Raw genomic sequence first — 8451 nt, forward strand, 5'->3', positions numbered from 1 at the left:
TCTGATATCAGATTTGGATAATATCTCGGTACAGGGACAATCAGTAGGATTTTCCAAAATGACTGTTTTCTTTCTTTCTCGAATACCCTCATGCTGGAAGCCCTGAGGCCTGCAAATGCACTTTAGTTACGAAACAAAAAAAGTTCCGTGTTCTGGTGCTGTTCAGCTCATTTTTATCTCTCTCTCTTTCTTTCATTTTCCTATTTGCATCTTTGAATTGTATATTTTGCTGAAAGTTGATTTAGTGGAATGTGATTGTGATGTTGTTGGTGTTCGTACCGGCGGTTAAAAGGGATTTTGGTGTTGATTGTAAAGTGGCTCTTGAAAAGCCAATCTTCCCTGTTGGTCTGTGTGGAGTTAACGAACATTCCCCAACAGTCTTATTGAATGTTTTCACAAAACACGTACCGATTTCCTCTCATGCCAGATTTTCATCAATGCAACCAAGTCAACAAAACCTCAACAAAACTTAAACTAAAGATTGTAGCAGTCTTAACCGATAAAAAGCTACAGCGTCAGACTGTTCACTAATCTGAGCCATGCTAGTGTGTCTAGTGAGTAAACTAGTATTAAGCTAACATAACTAATATGTTGAAGATGCTAACTGGGCTGTTAAAGTGTTGTAATATTAGCAATAGATCATCCAAATTAAGGCTTTACAAACCATCTGTGGGGCCTAAGACTAAACTGGCTAACGAAGATATAAAATAAACTGAGGCAACGTAACCAAAAAAGTCTTAAACTGGTCTGTTCCTTTAGCTTAAAACCTCTTAACGTTTAATCTAAAATACAACAAACTTTAATTAGCTAACCTATAACCTTGATCAAGATTAGCTGCTTTAGCTTGAATACAGGCTAAAACCATATATTTCAGCGGATTAACTGTTTACTTCACTTTGTGGGTAAAGACTAAACTGGCGTACGGAGAACTAAGATAAGGCAACGTTAGTCAAAATATATTTTTGGTCTGTTAGTTTAGCTTTAGCCTACCTTTAGCTAAAAGCATTTTACATTATAGCTTAACTACAACAAACTGTTAGCTAACCTATAACCTTGATTAAGATTAGCTGCTTTAGCTCGAATACAAGCTTAAACCTAATATATTAGCAGCTTAACTGTTAGCTACACCAACACAGCAATTTTTTGCCAAACCAAACAAGCTTTGTTGGTAAAGAATAAACTGGTTAATATAGAACTAACCTACACTGAAAGGCAACATTACCCAAAATGTCTTTAACCGGCCTGTGAGTTAACCTTTAGTTTACATACAGCTCAAATATTTTCACTTTGGCTAAACTACAATAAAATGTTCAATTAGCTGAATTATACCACCAGCTAAACCTTATCAAGATTAACTGCTTTAGCGTAAAGTCATTATTGTAGTTTGAAGCCGGAAGGATATAATCAGATAACATATTCTTTAAGGTTCAGCCCTTCAACTTTCAAACTGCGCTGATGGCTTTGATTCAAATATATGTATATTCACTTCCATCCTGTTAGCAACACAAACCTCAACCTCTGCATATTTTCCTTATATTCTCTGCTAGAGTGTGATGGCAGAAAGTGCAGTAAATAGTAAATCCGCAGTATAATGCAGTAAATCTCCACACCGCACAACAGTGTAGTAATGATACTGAATATAAATGCAGGTGTTTGATATAGTAGTTCTTGTGTATTGAAGTTTCTGTTCTAGAAAGGTTGACGTTTGAAAATGGGAAGAGGATTTATTGATGATTTGTCACTCCTGTTGGTCTTATTTATTTTTCTAAATAAATATCTAGTACTCAATGTGTACCTCTTCATTTGTGTCAAAGAATTTTTGTGGGCGAGTCAAAACTTTTGTTCAGCGTAAACTCTTTATATGAAATGTCTGTTTCAGGTGAAAAATACAATATCATCCTATTGAAATAGATCACAGCAGATCTCAGGTAAAATGAAACTATGATTTAGTTCAACTTTGTTCTCAACATTACAACTTTTTTGAAGATCTCTCACTCAAACATATCTATCAGTACAAACAAATAAAATAAAACTACTAAGTGACATTTTGCTCAACATTTCTACTTAATTTCTACTTTGTGTTTCATAAAACCTGAATGATCTTTATATACAGGTATGAACCTGGTTGTATCTTTATATACAGTCTATTGTATGAACCTGGTTTTATCTTTATATACAGTCTATTGTATGAACCTGGTTTTATCTTTATATACAGTCTATTGTATGAACCTGGTTTTATCTTTATATACAGTCTATGGTATGAACCAGGTTTTATCTTTATACACAGTCTATAAACCTGGTTATAACTTTATATACAGTCTGTGATGTGAACCTGGTTTTATCTTTATACACCGTCTATGAACCTGGTTTTAACTTTATACACCGTCTATAGTTTTATCCTCTAGTCTCTGACTGACTCCTGCCTCTTTAAATAAAAACCCAGCTCTTGTAAATCCACCGGCCTTCCCCTCCTTCTCCCCCCGGCCTCCCTCCTCCTCCTCCCGGCCGCCCTGCTGCTCTGCCCGGCCCGGGCACCGGAGCAGGATCCCGGACTACGGGCCGTAGAAAGTCCCGTCGGTGTGAAACTGTCCACGGAGCTTCCGTGAGAGACTCAGCGGGAGGTCTTCACTTCTCTGCCCGGTTCCATACCGTCTCTGTCGGCGTGTTTTCCCGGTGCTCTTCCCGGGTCTAATCCCTCCACCCGCCCCGCCATCATCACCGCCGGCCGGCAACAAGTGGCACCGCTCGCCCGGCTCCCAGCGCCGGAGGCCGGGTCACACCGGGAGCTGCCCCCCGCTGAATCTGCTGCTGGTCAGTTAGACTCAAGGCCTGGAAATCAAGTGTACCTGTTTCTATAACTTTAACTTATTCGGTTAATTGTATTTGCAGGGTGTTCGCTGGGTTCTGTGCACGGTGCGGCCCTGCTGCTGGGCGGAGTGCGGGAGGCAGCAGGAGCAGGCGGGCGGAGACACACCTGAGAGCAGGTGAACAGTAGAGTCAGTTCAGCTTCAACAACAGCAGCTAGAAACACTGGAATTCAACCTAAAACACTGTTTGATTATCAGTAACATTAGGTTTTATTCATTTATATTTATGTGTACTCATCTAAAAGGAACAATGAACATAAATAAACATGTGTCCAACGTGTGAACAAGTCAGATTCAGTCATACAGGACAGTTTTCATCAGCAAGTCAATGGTACAAACATATAAACACACAAAAACACAGACACACAAACAGAGCATAAATAATAAATCAATGGAATTCAACCTAAAACACTGTTTGATTACCAGTAACATTAGGTTTTATTCATTTATGTTTATGTTTATTAATCTAAAAGGAACAATGGACATTAATAAACATGTGTCCAACGTGTGAACAAGTCAGATTCAGTCATACAGGACAGTTTTCATCAGCAAGTCGATGGTACAAACATAAACACACAAAAACACAGACGCACAAACAGAGCATAAATAATAAATCATTGGAATTCAACCTAAAAGACTGTTTGATTACCAGTAAAATTAGGTTTTATGTATTTATATTTATGTTTATTAATCTAAAAGGAACAATGAACATTAATAAACATGTGTCCAACGTGTGAACAAGTCAGATTCAGTCATACAGGACCGTTTTCATCAGCATGTTGATGGTACAAATATATAAACACACAAAAACACAGACGCACAAACAGAGCATAAATAATAAATCAATGGAATTCAATCTAAAATACTGTTTGATTACCTGTAAAATTATGTTTTATTCATATATCTTTATGTTTATTATTCTAAAAGCACTAGACCAGAGGTCTTCAACAGGGGGTCCGCGACCCCTAGGGTACTGCAGGGGGGGTCGCAAAATCTTTGGGTGATTAGACAATTTTTTAAAAATGTTATAATTTTTTTTTTTTTTTTCCCACGAATTTAAATGTCTTTCAATACACATTAACATGCATCCAACATATTGTGAGGCTGATTTTACCCTCTGCCTGACAACCTCCATCCATCCAAGATTAGATAAGTTGTGTGCTACCCATCAGGGTCCGACATCGCACATCTAATGTGGGAGTATGTGTGCCATCCACAGATAGCTTGAGGATTCACTGTCTCTTCTACATGTATGTTTAAAATAAAAACATGAATCTGTGAATTACTTTAATAGCTCAGTGTTGTATGCAAGATGTACAGTGGGTACGGAAAGTATTCAGACCCCTTTAAATATTTCACTCTTTGTTTCATTGCAGCAATTTTCAAAAATCAAAAAAGTTCATTTTATTTGTCATTAATGTACACTCAGCACTTCATCTTGACAGAAAAAAACAGATTTAACTAATTTATTAAAAAAGAAAAACTGAAATATCACATGGTCATAAGTATTCAGACCCTTTGCTGTGACACTCATATTAACTCACATGCTGTCCATTTCTTCTGATCCTCCTTGAGATGGTTCTACTCCTTCATTGGAGTCCAGCTGTGTTTAATTAAACTGATTGGACTTGATTAGGAAAGGCACACACCTGTCTATATAAGACCTTACAGCTCACAGTGCATGTCAGAGCAAATGAGAATCATGAGGTCGAAGGAACTGCCCAAGGAGCTCAGAGACAGAATTGTGGCAAGGCACAGATCTGGCCAAGATTGCAAAATAATTTCTGCAGCACTCAAGGTTCCTAAGAGCACAGTGGCCTCCATAATCCTTAAATGGAAGAAGTTTGGGACGACCAGAACTCTTCCTTGACCTGGCCGTCCAGCCAAACTGAGGAATCGTGGGAGAAGAGCCTTGGTGAGAGAGGTAAAGAAGAACCCAAAGATCACTGTGGCTGAGCTCCAGAGATGCAGAAGGGAGATGGGAGAAAGTTCCACAAAGTCAACTATCACTGCAGCCCTCCACCAGTCGGGGCTTTATGGCAGAGTGGCCCCGACGGAAGCCTCTCCTCAGTGCAAGACATATGAAAGCCCACATAGAGTTTGCCAAAAAACACATGAAGGACTCCCAGACTATGAGAAATAAGATATTCTGGTCTGATGAGACCAAGAATGAACTTGTTGGCGTTAATTCTAAGCGGTATGTGTGGAGAAAACCAGGCACTGCTCATCACCTGCCCAATACAATCCCAACAGTGAAACATGGTGGTGGCAGCATCATGCTATGGGGGTGTTTTTCAGCTGCAGGGACAGGACGACTGGTTGCAATTGAAGGAAAGATGAATGCGACCAAGTACAGAGATATCCTGGAAGAAAACCTCTTCCAGAGTGCTCTGGACCTCAGACTGGGCCGAAGGTTCACCTTCCAACAAGGCAATGACCCTAAGCAGACAGCTAAAATTACAAAGGAGTGGCTTCGGAACAACTCTGTGACCATTCTTGACTGGCCCAGCCAGAGCCCTGACCTAAACCCAATTGAGCATCTCTGGAGAGACCTGAAAATGGCTGTCCACCAACGTTCACCATCCAACCTGACGGAACTGGAGAGGATCTGCAAGGAAGAATGGCAGAGGATCCCCAAATCCAGGTGTGAAAAACTTGTTGCATTATTCCCAAGAAGACTCATGGCTGTACTAGCTCAAAAGGGGGCTTCTACTCAATACTGAGCAAAGGGTCTGAATACTTATGACCATGTGATATTTCAGTTTCTTTTTTAATAAATTTGCAAACATTTCTACATTACTGTTTTTTCTGTCAAGATAGGGTGCTGAGTGTACATTGATGAGATATAAAATTAACTTATTTGATTTTAGCAAATGGCTGCAATGAAACAGAGTGAAACATTTAAAGGGGTCTGAATACTTTCCGTACCCACTGTATGTTCATAAATGGCAGTGGCATGGCCACCCTGTACCTTGCACATGTTTAAATTAAAAACATGAATATATAAACCAGTGTAATATTTGAATAGCTTAGTATTGAATGCACAATATCAGGGTAGTTATGTTTATGCATCGCACTAGGCCCAGTTTAATATAAAAGATAATTTTATACAATATATATAGTAGGGGGTCCCTGCTCTACCTCTCCACCTGTTTGGGGGTCCTTGGCCTGAAAAACGTTGACGACCCCTGCACTAGACATTAATGAAAATGTGTCCAACATGTGAATATGTGAGATTCAGTCATACAGGACAGTTTTCATCAGCAGGTCGAGGGTACAAACATATAAACACACAAAAACACAGACGCACAAACGGAGCATAAATAATAAATCAATGGCATTCAACCGAAAATACTGTTTGATTACCAGTAAAATTATGTTTTATTCATATATCTTTATGTTTATTATTCTAAAAGCACTAGACATTAATGAAAGTGTGTCCAACATGTGAATGTGTGAGATTCAGTCATACAGGACAGTTTTCATCAGCAGGTTGAGGGTACAAATATATAAACACACAAAAACACAGACGCACAAACGGAGCATAAATAATAAATCAATTTACTGTCTATGACAGGAAGAACAGAGGCAATAAAGAGGTCAACAGATGAGAAAACAACTCCAAGCACATAAACATTAATGGAAAAGAGACACACATACAATTACCAGTAATGCTGTATTCTTACACTTTTAGATTTATCGTTTTAAAACGTAATTGTTCTTTCTTTACATTTACTTCCTGCTCACTGCAGCGTTCAAAGACCATTCAATTTAATGAGCCAGTTGAACATATAGTTATTATGGGATCAACATGTTATATAGCTCTCAGGCAAAATCATTAATGTCAGGAAAGTGTGTGTGTGTGTGTGATCCTTTAGCATTATAAAACCTGTACTGACCTCTGAGCTCTTGTGAATAGTTTGTCATTTGAAACAGCTTCTTAACTGAGCAGCTTGTGACAAAGGTCAGATCAGTAATTAAAACGATGAGGAGGAGGGAGGAAGGTTACGGACCAAAGACATGATGGCTCCTATAAGTGAAGCCAAAATATCTAGATCGCCCCCCGGTGGCTGGTAGCAGTCATTTACCCGCCTCCTCATTATTTGCTCCAGGTTGTCTCTGTCAGATTCCTCTGTGACAAAAGGAGTCTAAACTTAGCCGGTGATTTAAGAGGCTGAGCAGCTCGGGCTGTCCCTCTGTTACCTAAACATGTTTAAAATGTCAGTTTATTTCCACACAGTAGCAGTGTCTGTCCTGCCTTCAACCCACAGGCTCATAAAGATGGAGGACATGACCACTCCCAAAAGTGAAGCCAAAACATCTGGATCGCCCCCTGGTGGCTGCAGTATGGGTCATAAACCCAGTGCTGGAGGAAGTACAAATAAATAGACACAATTTATTAAAGTAAAAGTCCCTCACCAACTCTTCTGCTTCTGTAAAATTAAGTAATTTTTTTGCTTTTGAACATACTTTTAAGTATCGAAAATATAAGTACATGCGTAAAAGATTTATCTAAAGACAGTAACAAAGTAAATGTACATTGTTACATACAATCACTGCTTAAATCCTGGCCCTCTCCATGTTAACAGATGGGACTTGGACATAATTTAATAGTCAAAGTACATGCAATAAAAATGAATAATCAAATTAATGAGGTGAATATAAAAGATAAAAGTGAGAAATATTTCTGTTGCCATCCCTTGAAACCTTACACATACTGACCACTCAGCAGTGTGTGTTTGTGTGTTTGTCTTCGTGTGTTTGTGTGCGTCAGGAAATCCTCACCTGTTGTTATCACCTGCCAAAATAAAAGCCCAACAAGCATCTGTTACCGTGCCTCAGATCTGACTGTTCTGTGCACATTATAAAACTTGACTCATCCTCAGAATGTTTCCACTCACACCAACGATGATTTAAGAGCATTTATAGTTTACAACACATAAGACTCGTTCCCTCATTGGTTTGTTTTGATTCCGTCCTTCTGCCCAGATGCTTACCAAAGCACCAGATCTGGATGAAAGTGGCCCCCAACAAACATTTCCTGCTGTTCAAAAGATTAAGATTGATCTTTTGAAACATGCAACACGACGTCTGTGTTTAGTTTGTGTTAAATCATTCAATTAGAAATCTCATGGGGGGATTTGCTGAAGTAAAATAAATACCAAGCTTTGGATTGTTGAATAGGGGAAAACAAACCATTTGAATCTGTCATCTTGGCAACTGCACATGAATTTACATAAATTACGTTTCGATTATTCAGGAAAATAAAGATGATGAATGAAATAGTGAAGGAAAATAAACCTGAAACAAAAGAATCTTGTCGGTTTGGGATCCGATTTGGTGGAAGGCAGCTCCGGGAGTGATATGTGGCGGCAGGATTTGAACCCGCGACCTTGCTGTAATAACCGTCTGCCGCTGACCTTTCAGGAATCGAACACACTTATGTCGTGCCCTTTCTGTTTCAGCTTTATCGCCACAAAGGTAATGAGACGTTTCCTGGCGTCGCCCCTGATTGGATCCGAGGGAGACCCTTGGCGTTAGGGGGGTGAGGGTGGGTGAGGGCGGGGGTGTCTAGAAGAATCTG

This window comes from Limanda limanda, chromosome 15, assembly GCF_963576545.1.
Source record: "Limanda limanda chromosome 15, fLimLim1.1, whole genome shotgun sequence".
In the NCBI taxonomy this organism is placed as follows: domain Eukaryota; kingdom Metazoa; phylum Chordata; class Actinopteri; order Pleuronectiformes; family Pleuronectidae; genus Limanda; species Limanda limanda.